This window comes from Pan paniscus, chromosome 16 (assembly GCF_029289425.2).
Source record: "Pan paniscus chromosome 16, NHGRI_mPanPan1-v2.0_pri, whole genome shotgun sequence".
Lineage (NCBI taxonomy): Eukaryota > Metazoa > Chordata > Mammalia > Primates > Hominidae > Pan > Pan paniscus.
In genome coordinates, this window is record NC_073265.2 from 51,826,128 (window position 1) to 51,842,126 (window position 15,999).

General features: G+C 41.7%; 1 protein-coding gene across 25 annotated transcripts in view; it reads left to right on the top strand.

The window, feature by feature from the left end:
• The window catches only part of TLN2 (talin 2), a 453,861-nt gene that overhangs the window by 187,591 nt on the left and 250,271 nt on the right, over positions 1 to 15,999 (top strand). For 19 of the 25 annotated variants that reach the window (XR_008621180.2, XM_063597112.1, XM_063597104.1 and 16 more), the window contains one exon: positions 12,762 to 12,837. The gene's annotated coding sequence lies outside the window, so the exon portion shown is untranslated. Of the gene's footprint in view, positions 1 to 2,580; positions 2,817 to 12,761; positions 12,838 to 15,999 lie in introns of all 25 variants that reach the window. The other 6 variants (XM_063597111.1, XM_063597116.1, XM_063597115.1 and 3 more) reach the window with 1 other exon arrangement.

Consider the following 15,999-nt stretch of genomic DNA (forward strand, 5'->3'; position numbering starts at 1 on the left):
AGCCCCAGGGAGTGAGGTCTGGGAGGGCAGGTGTCCTGCCCATGGTCACCTGGCCAGCTGTGTGCCACCAGGAATCAACTAAGGCCTGCTGTGTCTTTCCTGGGTCACCTTTATCTTACTGTGTGCAACAGGGATCAGATAGAGTAAGATGGCTGTAACTTTATTTAATGAGTAGAGAATTTGTTTTCTTAGGGAAAACAGCTTTGTTATGCTTCTTATTGTTGAAAATACTACTTTGCCGGGCGCGGTGGCTCACGCCTGTAATCCCAGCCCTTTGGGAGGCTGAGGCGGGCGGATCACCTGAGGTCGGGCATTCGAGACCAGCCTGACCAACATGGAGAAACCCCATCTCTACTAAAAATACAAAATTAGCCGGGTGTGGTGGCGCATGCCTTTAATCCCAGCTACTTTGGGAGGCTGAGGCAGGTGAATCACTTGAACCTGAGAGGCGGAGGTTGCGGTGAGCCGAGATCGCGTCATTGCACTCCAGCCTGGGCAATAAGAGCGAAACTCCATCTCAAAAACAAAACAAAACAACAAACAAAAACAAAAAACACAAACAGAAAAACTACATAAAATTCTTATATTTAAATCTGATATATGATACTTGCTTCAATATAATCTCCAGTGATTTCTGGGAAGGAATTAAATGGGGGCCTAGGATGAAATAATTTTGGCCGTGAGTTAGTAATTGTTGAAGCTGAGTGATGAGTACATAGAGGTTCATGATGATGTTTTCTTTGTTTTGTATATATTTAACTTATAAAATTTTTTTTTTATTATACTTTAAGCTCTAGGGTACATGTGCACAACGTGCAGATTTGTTACATAGGTATACATGTGCCATGTTGGTTTGCTGCACCCATCAACTCGTCATTTACATTAGGTATTTCTCCTAATGCTATCCCTCCCCCAGCCTCCTACTACCTAACAGGCCCCAGTGTGTGATGTTCCCCGTCCTGTGTCCATGTGTTCTCATTGTTCAACTCCCACCTATGAGTGAGAACATGCAGTGTTTGGTTTTCTGTCCTTGTGATAGTTTGCTGAGAATGATGGTTTCCAGCTTCATCCATGTCCCTATAAAGGACATGAACTCATCCTTTTTTATGGCTGCATAGTATTCCATGGTGTATATGTGCCGTATTTTCTTAATCCAGTCTATCACTGATGGACATTTGGGTTGGTTCCAAGTCTTTGCTATTGTGAATAGTGCCACAATAAACATTGTATGTATTTAACTTTTTTAAAAGAAAGTTTTAAACATGTATATGGTACATGACATGGTAAATAAGTTACAAAATCTCATCACCCAACAAGAACCAGAACCACCAGGAACTGGAAAACATTGTTTAATACCATTGTGCATGGTGTCTCACGCCTGTAATCTCAGCACTTTGGAAGGCTGAGGTGGGCACATCACCTGAGGTCAGGAGTTCGAGACCAGCCTGGCCAACATGGTGAAACCCCGTCTCTACTAAAAATACAAAAATTAACCAGGTGTGGTGGTGCACGACTGTAATCCCAGCTTCTTGGGAGGCTGAGGCAGGAGAATCACTTGAACCCGGGAGGTGGAGGTTGCAGTGAGTGAGATTGCACCACTGCACCCCAGCCTGGGTGACAGAACAAGACTCCGTCTCAAAACAAACAAACAAAAACCCCCATCTCCTGCATATTCCACTTCATGAAAATTCTTTAAAGAAATACAGGAAAGGTGTGAATCCCCATCCTGCTCACAGAGATTTTATTCCAGGTAGAGAGCTGAGAGGCCGCATGTGGGGAGGGGGGAAACGTCCACATTTATTGCAGGTGTGCTGTGCTCGTGTGTCCCTCGCATCAGCTCGTGAGGGAGGCCCTGGCATTGGCCTTTTACAGGGGAGCAGAGTGAGGCGTGGAGGACTTAACTCAGTCAGGGAGCAAGGATGCCCCTGGCCTTGGGTGACCTGGTGCCAGGCTTGGTGCTGGGTGCTTGAGTATTCCTTCTCTGTGTAGTCTTAGCACCCTATGTTGTGGACTGGTGTTAGAAAGAATACAACATGATAGAATGAGTTGCAATTTTATGCAGAGAAACCTACAAAACCCACGAAAATTTAGAGAAATGCAAGAGTAGGAGGAACCACAGGGGAAAGAGCATCTTAGAAAATGGGGGCCTTGGGTTGACAGGAGGAGGGAAACAAGGCTGAGGAGAATTAATTTTCACAATATACTGAGAAGAGGAAGTACAGTTTGTTAGAAGGTGTTTTGGTTTTGCATGAAAGGTGCCATAGCGAATATGCAAAAAATCACTGGCCATGTGAGGAAAGAGAAGAGGAATTTAGCTTTTGGAGAAATATATCAGGTGGCAATTTTATGAAAACCAGCCTTCACATGGTAAGAGAGAGCAGCATAGAAAAATCACTTGGGAAAGATGAATTTTGAGGGTTACAATAACTGCTAATCAGGGCCAAGTGGTGACAGGTTCTTATTTATGGAAAGTGAGTATTCCTGATTTCCACATTATGTATACCTGAGTATCTAATTCGGTCTTGATTAGCAGAATCCTCTCAAACGACCTCATGTTTTTGTTTGTGATACTTATCTTAGGTTGCTGGGGGCTGAGAAGACTCACAGTACACTTTGATTGTTTCTTCCTGTTGCATTTATGCTGTGGTGTGTTGGCTCACGGCATCAGGCAGCCAGGCTTTGCGGGCTGGAGGATGGAGCCAGTGTGAGTATTCATAGGAACGTGTCCCCTGAAGAGGATGCCCCTCCTTCTCCTAGCTACAGACCTGAGATACTTCATTACAGATGACAGAGTTTCCACTGGCAAGGAAAATCAGGTGAGATTCACCACTTGAGGAAGTCACATTCTCTCTCTGCATGTCCTTCAGCTGGATTGTGTCACTGTAGAAGCAGTTGCTGAGGTTACGAGCATGTAGGAATAGTCCTCGAGCTAATGGTCAGGGTGGCAGTGAGAATAAAAATGAAGGAGCATGCACCCAGGGTCAGTTCTAGCAGTGTGGAGCCTTGTGTGTGCAGCACCTGTTCAACCTGAGTGCTCTGATACAGTCAAAGGATCTCTACCTGGCCAGGAGGATCCCAGATCCTCCATCGCTGCTTCCCCAGGCCAAGCCAACATGTGTCACTCTACACCTCTCCCAGGCCCTGGCCTGCAGTGGGGAGATCTCCCATAGGGAGTTCCTTGGCTTCAGTGCCTGGGTGGCATCTGCAGCACCACACCTCTTTCTCTCTGTATTTTAAAAAATATTTTATTTATTTTTAACAGGTTTTATTTTTTCGGAGCAGTTTTGGGTTTACAACAAAATTGAGTGGGAAGTACAGAGAGTTCCTTTATATCTACTGTACCCATAGCTTCCCCATTACCAACATCCCATGCCAGGGTGGTACATTTGTTATAGTTGATGAACCTATATTGACAAATCATTACCACCTAAAGACCATAGTTTACCTTAGAGTTTCTCTCTTCTCTCCCTCCTCTCTCCCTCCCTCCCTCCCTCCCTTCCTTCCCAGTGTCTTGCTCTGTTGCTCAGGCTGGAGTACAGTGGCGAGATCTAGGCACAGTGCAGCCTTGACCTCCCAGGCTCAGGCAATCCTCCTACCTCAGCCTCGCGAGTAGCCGGTACTATAGGCGCATACCACCACACCCAGCTAATTTTTGTATTTTTTGTAGAGATGGGGTTTTGCCATGTTGCCCAGGCTAGTCTCTAACTCCTGAGTTCAAGTGATCCACCTATCTTCGCCTCCCAAAGTGCTGGGATTATAGGCATGCACCACTGCACCTGGCTAGGGTTTATTCTTGGTGTTGCATGTTCTTTTGGTTTGGAAAAATGTAGAATGATACACATCCACCTTTATAGTATCATGCAAAGTAGTTTCACTGCCCAAAAAATCCTCAGTGCTGCTTATTTTTTCCTGCCTTCGCCCCCACCCCCTGACCCCTGGCAACCACTGATTTTTTTTTTTTTTTTTTTTTTTTTTTTTTTTTTTGAGACAGAGTTTCGGTCTTGTTGCCTAGGCTGGAGTGCAATGACAGGATCTCGGCTCTCAGCAACTTCCGCCTCCCAGGTCCAAGTGATTCTCCTGCCTCAGCTTCCCAGGTAGCTGGGATTACAGGCGCCCACCACCATGCCCGGCTAATTTTTGTATATTTAGTAGAGATGGGGTTTCACCATGTTGGCCCGGATGGTCTCCTAACACCTCAAGTGATCCGCCCGCCTTGGCCTCCTAAAGTGCTGGGATTACAGGTGTGAGACACCGCGCCCGGCCCAACCAGTGATCTTTTTACTGTCTGCCTAGTGTTGCCTCTTCTAGAATGTCATCGAGTTGGAATTGTATAGTATGTAGCCTTTTCAGATTGGCTTCTTCTGTTAGTAATGTGGATTTAATTTCCTCCATGTCTTTTCATGACTTGATAGCACTTTTCTTTTTAGCACTGAATAGTATTCTATTGTGTACATGTACCTTCTTGCTCTTTTTACTGGAACCTCTCATTCTGTTTTCCCAAAAGAAAAACTCAAGTAGTTGATGAATAACACTTACCTATGGTGTTCATCAGGTTCTACTGTTGGTATTCTGTGTGGCTTTGTGCTCTTTTAAAGGGTCCAAGTTGGAATGAAAGAGAATAAGAGCACGTTTGTGCTCTTAGGGTTCAGGGATGAGGGAATAGTATACAGAGGGGAATCTTTTTGTTTCATTCTCCAATTGTTATACCGTGAAAGCCTTTGTTTGCTTTGGAGGTGAGAAAGAAGGCATAAATATAAAATAGCGTATTTCCCTAGTTGACAACAGACCAAAGAGTCGAGAAGTTTATTCACAGACCCCAGGTTTGTAGCAAAAGAGTGAATAGTGGGCCGGGTGCGGTGGCTCACACCTGTAATCCCAGCACTTTGGGAGGCCGAGGCAGGCAGATCACCTGAGATTACGAGTTCGAGACCAGCCTGGTCAACATGGCGAAACCCTGTCTCTACTAAAAATACAAAAATTAACCGGGCGTAGTGGTATGCGTCTGTAGTCCCAGCTACTCAGGAGGCTGAGGCAGGAGAATCGTTTGAACCTGGGAGGTGGAGTTTGCAGTGAGCCAAGATTGTGCCACTGCACTCCAGCCTGGGCAACAAGAGTGAAATTCTGTCTAGAAAAAAAAAAAAAAAGAAAAATGTGTGAATGGTGGACTAATCACCGGGACTGAGAGAGGAAAACGAGGGCTTAAGCTGGAACCTTGAAGTCCCAGGGAGAATGATCATAGAATCAGCCAGCCATAACTTCAGTGCATGTTTATGCACGCGCGCACACACACACACACACACACACACACACACACACACACACACACATTCATGCCTGACCCATTCCTGACCCTGCTGCTGTACCCCAGTTTCTTGGGGCCCCCTGTGTCTGCCCCAGTTTCTTGGAGTCACTATTTTTCAGTCATTCATTGAGCACTTAATGTGTATAAGAAATTGTGCTCTGAGCTGAGGATAAAAATATGAGAGAAGCCATAGTTCTTGCCCTGTAAGAGCTCACAGTCTGTGGCGAAATACAGACATGTAAATAGATTATTTCAACAAACTTTTGTAAGTTCAGAAATTGAGATGTGGTCAGTGAAGTCTCCTTGGAGCAGGTGGAACTTGATGGACAGCTAGATTGAATGGGGGTGTGGGCACGGCATTGTAGACATGTAAGAGTGGGCATCAAAGCCCTCTTAGGGGAAAACAGCTCAGAGGGCAGGGGACGTAAGGTGCACTGGCTTAATGGTGGTAGAGCACAGACTCCCAGGGCAGGCCAGGCAGGAGGTGAGGAAGTGGGTATCTGCAGCCCAGGAACTTGGCCTTGAGTTTGTAGGGACTGGGGACCTGACCCCAGTGACTGTGTTACCTGATTTAACCTGTTGGAGGGAAGCTGGCAAGCAGGTGGGCCTGGGAAGGCTGCCATGGTAGATCAGAGGGTAGCCCAACCAGAAGTTGAGGATTGCCAGTAGGAAAACCCTGGCCATTGACTGCTTTGTATAAGGAATTGAGGGTGGGGAAGGGTTTAGTTAATTTAATTTGCTGAATTACCAAGGAAGAGTTAGACACTTTATCCCTGCTCTTTCCTCCCTTGCCTCCTTAAAAAAAACCAAAACAAAAATTGTTTCAAATTTTTCTAAAATGCATTGCCAGATTTTGTTATAATGGAATTTAGCAAAAACATTTAAGTTTGTAATTGTCCATTTGAAGGTGTTGTAACATCTCAGGGTTATTTTAAACATTATGTTCAGAATATTAAGTGTAATTTAATAGTATAGGATATTTCTTGATACCCATATTCCATGGCCAGTTGCCTTTTTCAGGAAATCAGTGTTAAAAGCTTATTTTTGTAGAGTTGCCTTTTTCTGAAAAATGAATGCGTTTCTTTTTCCTTCCCCCAAAGGAGACCCTCTGTGTTGGTCTGACTAATTGAAATTCCTAGGCATTTGAATGTTAGTTAATTAGACTTCTATTGAAAACAATTGGCTGTAATAATGTACTGAATATCATAGTTGGTCTAGAGACAAAAAGTTTCTTCTAACCCAGAAGTCATAAAGAGAAATACTCTTTTCTCCTCTCGCCCTTCTTTTTTTGATTTTTTTTTGGATTACAAAAGATGGGAGACTATGCTGGGAAAAAAATGGGGGAGAAAACTTCTTTCAGAAAAGAGAAATAAAAAATGATTTTATTGTGAGCATTTCAAAGTCAATTTAAAATATAAAAGTGTATAAAGTATATTTTGGCCAGTTCATAAAATGAGGTAGTAGTAGCATGTTTAAGAACAGCTTATTTATTCATTCTTAGATTCATGTCATCAAATTGTTCAAGGGCTGGGGATATGGCTGTGTACCAAGTAGAGTTCCTGTTCTCATGGAGTTTGCATTCTAGTTACACCTATTACTAATTGATTTTTATCATAACTGTTTTTAAAATTTTAAGAGAGGAGGGTCAGTGAATTAGTGAACAATAAAGAATTCGTGGCATCTCTGTTTTTTTTTGTTGTGAAAAGCTCATAAAGACAGTGTGAATTAAAGCAGTGCAATGTGATCTCTTTTCTTGCCCTCCTAGTAAGCATATATTTTACACTACTTTGCATTGATATTGTTGGCACCATTACCTGATCACTTATATGAATTGTGCTTCATCATTTAATTGTGAATGTAGTGGTACAAAATGAGCTTTCAACAATTATTTACATAAAAGAACTAATTATAACATTATTTTTCAAAGTATTGCGTGGGACACTGGTCCCAAGACATAGACCACAAAAATAAAGGAAATCTGTGCACACATAAGGTTAGAGCTGCTTACTCATAATCAACATGAGCAAGTGAAAGCATCCAAAATATTCTGCATTGGAGAAACTCCTTAGTTTTGTTTAAACCAGCTTTTGCCCCCTTTATACTGAGAATCTTTTTTGCATGTAACACTTTTTACTTCCTAGTTTGCTGGAATGCTGTTTTTAGAGCAATACAAAAGGATTTCTGGGGCTTTTCTACTAGGACTCTTTTCTCTTTGTCCTGCAAAAAGGCAACGTAGCATATTGTCATCTCTGAGGTCCTTGGGTGTTGACGCTGTCTACTTGCTCTTCATTGAGTTTCCTTTGACCGTGGCCCAACCCCCAGCCTCTAGCTGGAAAGTCAGTGCAGGGAAGCCATGAGCAGAGAATTGGGCATCTCCCCTTGGAGTCTCATATCTTCTGACCTAGCAGAGCTGGACTCTGATCATTGGGCTACACTTCAAATTATAGCATTCCCAAGACTTCAGCAAAAACAAGTAAGTCCTTGGCAAGTGGTGGAACTTGGGACATTTTGTTTTCAAAATTGTTCCTCGGCTTCTCCCATGTCTGTGTACGGCTGCCAAAGAACTTTTGGTTTATTCGTTTGCTTCTTGGATTTTATGATTTTGAATAATTAGTAGTAAATGTGTCAAAAATTAGTGATCACTTCAAGCCATCACTTCAAGCCAAGAGTAATGCTAGTTCATCCTCAGCTAATCCTATTGGATTTTCTCTGCTTTACCTGGTCTTAGGTTATAAAAACTTTTTTTTAACTTTAGAGAGCAAAACACTTGGGCTGGGGCCCATATGAGCCCATGTTCTGATTTTTACACACATGCAGTTGATGTCAGGGCAAAGCCTGAGTGGTGTCGCACTGTTCCCTGCCTTTTAATGGAATTTGATGACAAATGGGTTCTTGGCTGTATGGGATCTAAAGCACATAGTGAGGGTTCAGCTGCATACATCCTGCACACTCCAGATCCCCTTCAACTTACACCCACATTCCTGTGGGGATTACGCCAAGTAAAACGAGGAAAACCAGTCTATAAAACTCTCATGGTGAAAAACTGCCAGGTATGGTCTCCATCAGATTACTTAATGGGTGTCTTTTTTCTTTAATGCTGTTGAGATGATAATATTAGGTGTATCATTTACCAAATACTTATTGGATTCCAGGCACCATGCTAAAAACTTCACGTATGCTCTCTCATTTCATCCTCACAACAGTCAAAATAGCTAAGTATGAGTATGATCATTTCTGCTCTTATGATGAGCAACCATGGACTCCGAGAGGTATATTTAAGCTTCCCTGAGGAAGTAGGAAGGGGTTGGGGATGCAGGAGCAGAGTTAAGGCCTGCATTAATGTCCTGCTGTTGGTGACAGGCATTTTAGGTGTAGCTTTTGCTGATTTTTGTTCACATCTTTCTGTGCTTCTCGGAATACTCCAGAAAAGGCGCATCATGGGAGCTGCTAAATGATTTATCGTATGTTACTCTGGAGAAGGCTACTTTAAAGCAAGTTTACTTTAAATAGCAAGCTCCTGGTCCCTTTGAAATAAGCTCCTATTTGCTTGGATAGATCTTATCCATATTCATAATAGGCATTTTAAACAGGTAGGTGTGTTTCCATTGGAGACGTGTTCTGTCTCAGCGTTCTCTAGGGACCTTGTTATGATCAGGCAATGAACGAGTTTCTAGCATGAGCTGTTTCCATCATGGCACCCCCTGAGCTGGAGCACAAGGGAGCTCAGTGACTATTGAGCATTGCTGATTGCATCAGACATATTATCTCCTTTAACCTCACAGCTGCCCTTGGCATTATTACAGAAGAGGAAACTGAGGCACAGAGAGGTTAAGGCACACCAAGCCGGATGACTAGTAAATGATCCAACCAGGATTGGACACCTTTCTCTTAACTGCTGTGCTGTTGCTTTCCCTAAATGCAACGTTTTGTCTCTTAAATCCTGATGCATCTCCGTCGCAAATGTGGACTTGTTTAGCACTAAAGGGGGTCAGAACAGAGAGGCCAGCAATTCACATTGGGTGGCCCATGTGTTGTGGGAGGGGGTGTGTTGTACTTTGGAGTCGCAGATACTTAATCTAAGTTAAGTCTCATGATTGCTCATCTCTGAAATTGGAGAGTGGTTCTTGTCTTTTGTCTAACTTCTAGGGAAATTTTGTAGGGAAGAAGGAGCTGCCAGCAGATGAAGGGGGTTAATTAGATTTGTACTTTATATCCAACATATCTATAAAAAGATTTGTGCATCTACAAGGAATTATGACTTTTTAGCCAAGTTTATAATTATGCCGTTATGAAGATACATGTATTACGTGGGACTCCTCAACTTTTACAAATAAAGCAAAATGAGAACAATAAATTTGTTTGCTAGAGATAAAGTTAATGTTATGGGCCCATTATGGGGATACATTTCTGTATTTTATAATCTCCATAGAAAACATTATTTCATATATAAATATAACCCAATAAAAATAAATCTGTGAAGTGGTTACACATGTTATAATGGAAAGTATTTTAACCACAAGAAATGGCCCATCTGTACAATTATGTCTCCTTTGTTTTTATTCTTCTTCAGAAAATCTCTTCATCAATTCCCTTGTTAGTCAGGAATGAATCTACCTGTCTCTTGAAATAGATTTTTGCCTATTTTCATAGCAGCTTTGAGCTTCTTCAGTTACTTTAGCTGTAGTACATAAACATTAGTTGAAATCGTGTGGTAAATCTTCCTTCTTATGACTACAGGATTATTGTGTTTTCAAATGGTATGGGATGATTGAGACGATAGATGGAAAAGAGAAAGATAGATGGGATTCCGTTGGTCACAGTAACACACTCACTCTAGCTTGCATAAGTGAAAAGGGAGATTTATAAGAAGGTTATAGAGTATCTTAGGGACCCAAAGGCAGGGGTGACATGACCCTCGGAAATGAATGGCAGCTGATTTGAGGAAGGTAACTCCCTACTCAGTGTTCACTAAGAGCACATGTGTGCACGAATGTCAGTAAAGTCAGGGAGGAAAAATTGTGACAGAGAAGGAGAGTGGACATTGATGTCGTATATTCCTTAACTTCAACACGAGATTTTAAAAGTTAAGTAGCTCCATTGTATTCTTTAGAAAAATAATGATTGCTCATTTTATGAAATTTAAACAGTATAAGAAGTAAAAATCATCTAACATTTTGATAACCAGAATCATAACTATTTTGATAAACATCCTTCTAGACATCTCTCTGGACATCCAAGAATACACACACACAAATGAATCATACTGCATGTGGTCATTTACCTATTTTATTCACTCAGAAGTATATAATGGATATCTTTTCATATCAATAAATATAGACCTCCAACATTGTTTTCAATGTCTATGTGGTTTACTCAACATGTCTCATATCTGTGGGCCTTGAGGGGCATTTATCCTCCTCCTTTCATAATTATAAACAATGCCATGTGTATCCATCTCCCTGCTTCCATAATTATCTACCTTGAGTGAATTCTTACAAGTATGATTGCTGAATCAAAGGGCATGCCATCTTATATGCTGACATAATCTCCCAGGTGGCTACAGAATGACGTTTCCAATTTATATTCCGTTCATGAAAGTGCCTATAACATTGGTTATTTATTGTCAGTCTTCGTCATCTTTACCAATCTGATAGGTACAAATAAGGTTTCCACTTTCTAAAATTACTTTTTTTTTTTGGAGACAGAGTCTCACTCTGCAGTCCAGGCTGGAGTGTAGTGGCGTGATCTCGGCTCACTGCAAGCTCCGCCTCCCGGGTTCACACTATTCTCCTGCCTCAGCCCCCACAGTAGCTGGGACTACAGGCGCCCACCACCACGCCTGGCTAATTTTTCGTATTTTTAGTAGAGACAGGGTTTCACCGTGTTAGCCAGGATGGTCTCGATATCCTGACCTCGTGATCTGCCCGCCTTCGCCTCCCAAAGTGCTGGGATTACAGGCGTGAGCCACCGCACCCATCCTAAAATTACATATTTTTATTGTTAGTATAGTTGCTATCTTTTCATATGTTTCTTGCTGTTATATTTTTTAAGACATGAAAAATTTGTTAATTTGCTTTATCCATTTTGAAGGGAATATTAATTTTCTTGTTTATTTTTAAGACTGTTTTAGTCTGTTTTTGTTACTATAAAGAAATAAGGGTGCAGCGGCTCACACGTGTAATCCCAGCACTTTGGGAGAACCAGGTGGATGGATCACCTGAGGTCAGGAGTTCGAGACCAGCCTGGCCAACATAGTAAAACCCCATCTCTACTAAAAATACAAAAATTAGCTGGGTGTGGTGATGGGCACCTCCCTAGCTACACGGGAGGCTGAAGCAGGAGAGTTGCTTGGACCCGGGAGGCGGAGATAACAGTGAGCCGAGATGGCACCATTGCACGCCAGCCTGGGCAACAAGAGTGAGACTCCATCTTAAAAAAAAAAAACATATATATATACATTTTTTTCATATATATATATATGAAATATACATATGAAGGCCTTTTTAAGAATGACACCAAAATATGCAACTATAAAGGACTGAGACATGTAGCTAGTAACAATTTTTTTAATCTAAAATTTTTGAATGGCAAAAATAGAGCAGAAATTTTAAAAACAATGATACTTTTGTCAAAAAATAAAATAACAAACTAGCAAATGAGTACTGGTACTCATTTGCTTTTATTTTGAGTTTATTCTTCCATAAGTAGGGAGAGAGAGATGTAGAGTTTTCTTTCCTAAATGCTAAACAACACCATTTGTTAACTAGTCTGTCATACCCACCCAGATTTGATTGCACGTACTTGGGACTGTTTCATATGAATCCTGTATCTGGATGTTTATTCTGTTTCGTAGATAACGTGTGTGTGTTCTCACACAGGCGCCTGTTCCTTTACTGTGGCTAGGCCATTTTGTTGATTTCTACAATTGATTATAGTGCTTCTCTGCTTCAAATTGGGTTTCCACGGAGCAAGTTCCCAGTGCCTTAGAGAACCAGGAGCCACATGGGAACAGCAAAATCAAGAAGGGACCACTTCACAGATGTGTTAGAGGAGCTAAATAGGAAAAAAAGAAGACAAGAGCACCTCATGTAAACTAATTTTAAAAAGAAGCGGAGTGCAATGCCTGAGATTTTTGTTTTCGACATTGAGGGAGGTGGATGTCTGTATTTGGTTTTTGTTTAAATTCAAAGCCATTAAAGCATTCCTACCACAAGGAAGAAGAAAATGTGTTTTGTCTCTCTGCCAGCAGTAACATAATTTTGGTCTTCAAAATAAGTGTCTTGGGACCTGAATTCCCTGTGGGTAAAGAAAATTCCCAGCCCATGTGTTGTGGCAGAAATTCATTGTTTCCTGAGTTATTTCCTTTCATGCTTAGTGTGGGGGAAATGACCAAATGTATAGATTGAGATTCTTTTTCAAAAACATTACTTGATTCTGATGATTGTTGCTATGATTTTAGGTGCTGCAGGAGGCTTCTCACATGCTTTGGAATATCTTCAGGGAAATCCGCTCTTAATAGAAACTGAGAATTTAAGGTAAGTCCTTTTGCAAAGATACTTTGTTCTTTTCAATTGGTCAATCCCCTGCATTGGTATAGTTTTGTAAAGTGTTAAAACTGCTGTCTGTTATGCTGTCTCGTTTCATCTTCACTGTGGTTTTGCGAGGCAGGTGTGAAGAGTGCCCGATCCTAATATTCCCATTCCTGTCTGATTTTTCCTCCTGGTAGCTTGGTGAGGTGATGGTAGGGGCCCAGAGGAGGAGCTGAGTAGCTGGGTTTTTGTTTCTTTGTTTTTTTTTTTTAATCATATTGGACCTTATAGTGTGAATTCTCATTCATTCACACTGGTTTGCTTCATAAATCTTTTCTTAGTGTGACGTGAGGGGGTAAGTGCTGGGTAAGGAATTAATGTAGAAACTTCTAGTGGTCTTTTTTTTAACTTTTAATTTCAGGGTACATGGGCAGGTTTGTTTCGTAGGTAAACGTGTCATGGGAGCTCATTGTACAGATTATTTCATCACCCAGGTATTAAGTCTAGTATCCATTAGTTATTTTTCCTGATCCTCTCCCTCTTCCCAACCTCCATGCCCCAGAAGGCCCCAGTGTGTGTTGTTCTCCTCTCTTCCCCATTGTTTCCGTGTGTTCTCATCATTTAGCTCACATTTATAAGTGAGAATATGTGGTATTTGGTTTTCTGTTCCTGTATTAGTTTGCTGAGAATAATGGCCTCTAGCCCCATCCATCTTCCTGCAAAGGACATGATCTTGTTCTTTTTTATGGCTGCATCGTATCCCACGGTGTATATGTACCACATTTTCTTTATCTAGTCTGTCATTGATATCTCCAGTAGTCTTTGAACTGAAACTGGTTGGTGGTTCCTGGAGCCCTCCATGGTTGGGAAACAATTGTTCTAGCATGAGATAAAGTAAACTTTGGTTGTAGATTACTGTTTTCCATTTTTGGTTGTCCTGGGAGGGTTGTGTGATCCCAAGTAGTGTGTATGAAGCATCCCGGGCAGAGACACAGGGTTCTTCTGCCGGTCTTACTCGGTAGCTGTATCATGGCACACCCAGATGTATCAGTTCTGTTCCTGACCAGCTGCAGAACTTGGGACAGGTTAGTTAATCTTTGTTTCCTTCTCTTCATTTGTAAATTATGTAGATTGGTCTAACCTGGTCATGCCTCTACTTTAAAATTTTGTGGAATAGGAAAAAAAAAGTCAGGACCTATTTCTATTTTTTTTTTGGCTGTATGTAAAGAAAGTTGATGATTAAAGCTGGATAGGTGAATGAGGGTTCACTATATATTTACATACTGTTCTTTGTATTTTGTGTGTGGAATTTTTAATAATCAAAGGTTTATTTTCACAAAATAACTACCATCTACTAATATAATTTTGCCAAAGAGAAAATAATACTAAAAGAATAGGATTATTCCTAAATTTGTCCTTAGATTGTATGTATTTAGCATTATGAAAATGCTGTTTATTTCCTATGTCTTCCTCATTTCTCTGTAGTCCAGTGACTAGCAGCCATAGACTAACCAAAATTGGTCCGAGAACTGGTGTTTGGGAAATACTGGGACACATGACTGCCGAGGGCTCTTCTGCCTCTAAGACTGTATCATTCCTCTGAAGCAGGAAAGAAAGGTACTTTACCTGTACATTGCCTGTTTCCAGAAAATGCTGTGACACCTGGCATGGTCAAACTAGAGAGGTCAGAGGGCCATACAGAAGGGATTCTATTGGGAACCTTGAGTAAAAATGGCCCATTTGTGCGGACATCCAGTTTAGCTTTGAGTCACACCATGGTCAAGGTAAAGACAAAACTTGAAAGTTTTAAGTAACCTGATGGAAGTGTACAGACTCCTTCCTTCCCACCATTGTGGGGCAGCCTCTGGCCAGATGTGATCTGACAGATAAGTATCTGACTGGCATGTGGGGATGCTGAGAGCCAGGGGTGAGGCGGGTAGAATACTGGACTCCAAGGAGACCAGTGCATACCTTGGGTGTGAGGAGCTCCAGGCTGGGTGTGCAGGTCGAGGGCACAGCTCAGAGTTCCGAGCTGATGGCAATGGGATCAGGTGTGCTCAGGATGGAGAAGAGCTTTCCTGACCAGAGGACCGTCTGAGAATCCAGGGGTGGATATTGTCCTTTGAGGACCCCCAGAGGGTGCTGAGTGGTCCGATCTGGCTAAAAGACCTGGGGCACAGTGGCCAGGAAACACATCAGATCTATGCCTTTACCAAGACTTCAGATCTGAAAGGAGTGTTCTGGGTGGATTCTTAAGCCATCATCTGTGGGAAATGGAAAACTGTGCTTTCTGTTTACTTCCCCTTGGGGTATGGGGATGTGTATAAGGAGGAGGGTGGGAGGAAGACAGAGGGAATAAAGGACTGAATTATTTAGCACAGTAAAATGATGTGGGGAAGAGCAGCAATACCTGTTCCAAGAAGCCCGCACAATCCTAGCTGCTTCTGAGAGTCCTGAGAAGTTATGTGTACTCTGCGTTGATTGGAATATGGTGGTTCAGTCCTTTGGAATTGTCTCTTAGTGATTTCTGGCTTTCATTTGTCTTAACATTCTGATTTTCTGGGAAACCTAAATGAAATTTGACAGACTTACCTAGTTGTTTTCTGTTGTGTCAACTCTTGGTTTACTGCCTAATTGGTATGCTTCACATGGGTTTCCTCTACCCGGGAATGTTTATTCTCTTCCCTTTTTAGGAAAAAGCTGTATTGAACAACAAAAGAAACATTTGTTTTAAATGTATAGTAATATGAGAGATTACCTGAAGTCCTAACATGTCTGAAAGTATATAAAGTCTGAATAAATGCTAGGAGGAGCTTTTATTTTGACATAAACCAGAGGAAGGAGAATTGCTTTAAGTGATGTGGACCAGTCCAAGTCTGAATAAAAGTTAATGAATGAACAATGTAGCCAATCAATCATGCTCTTGAGTCTTTCACAAGGCTAAGACATTCTGGATGAGATCTTGTAGGGATGAGCAATTGAGAATTTGAGACGGCCACGCTTTGCAGGAATAAACATGATGCTTTAAAGAGTTACATGCATTCATGGATGTGTGTGCATGTGAGAAAAGGGTGATTGATAGATGGGGTGGGGGAATGATAAATGATTTGTTTGGCATTTTATGTAATGACTTGTGATATATTCTGGATTTGAGATTAAATGCAATAT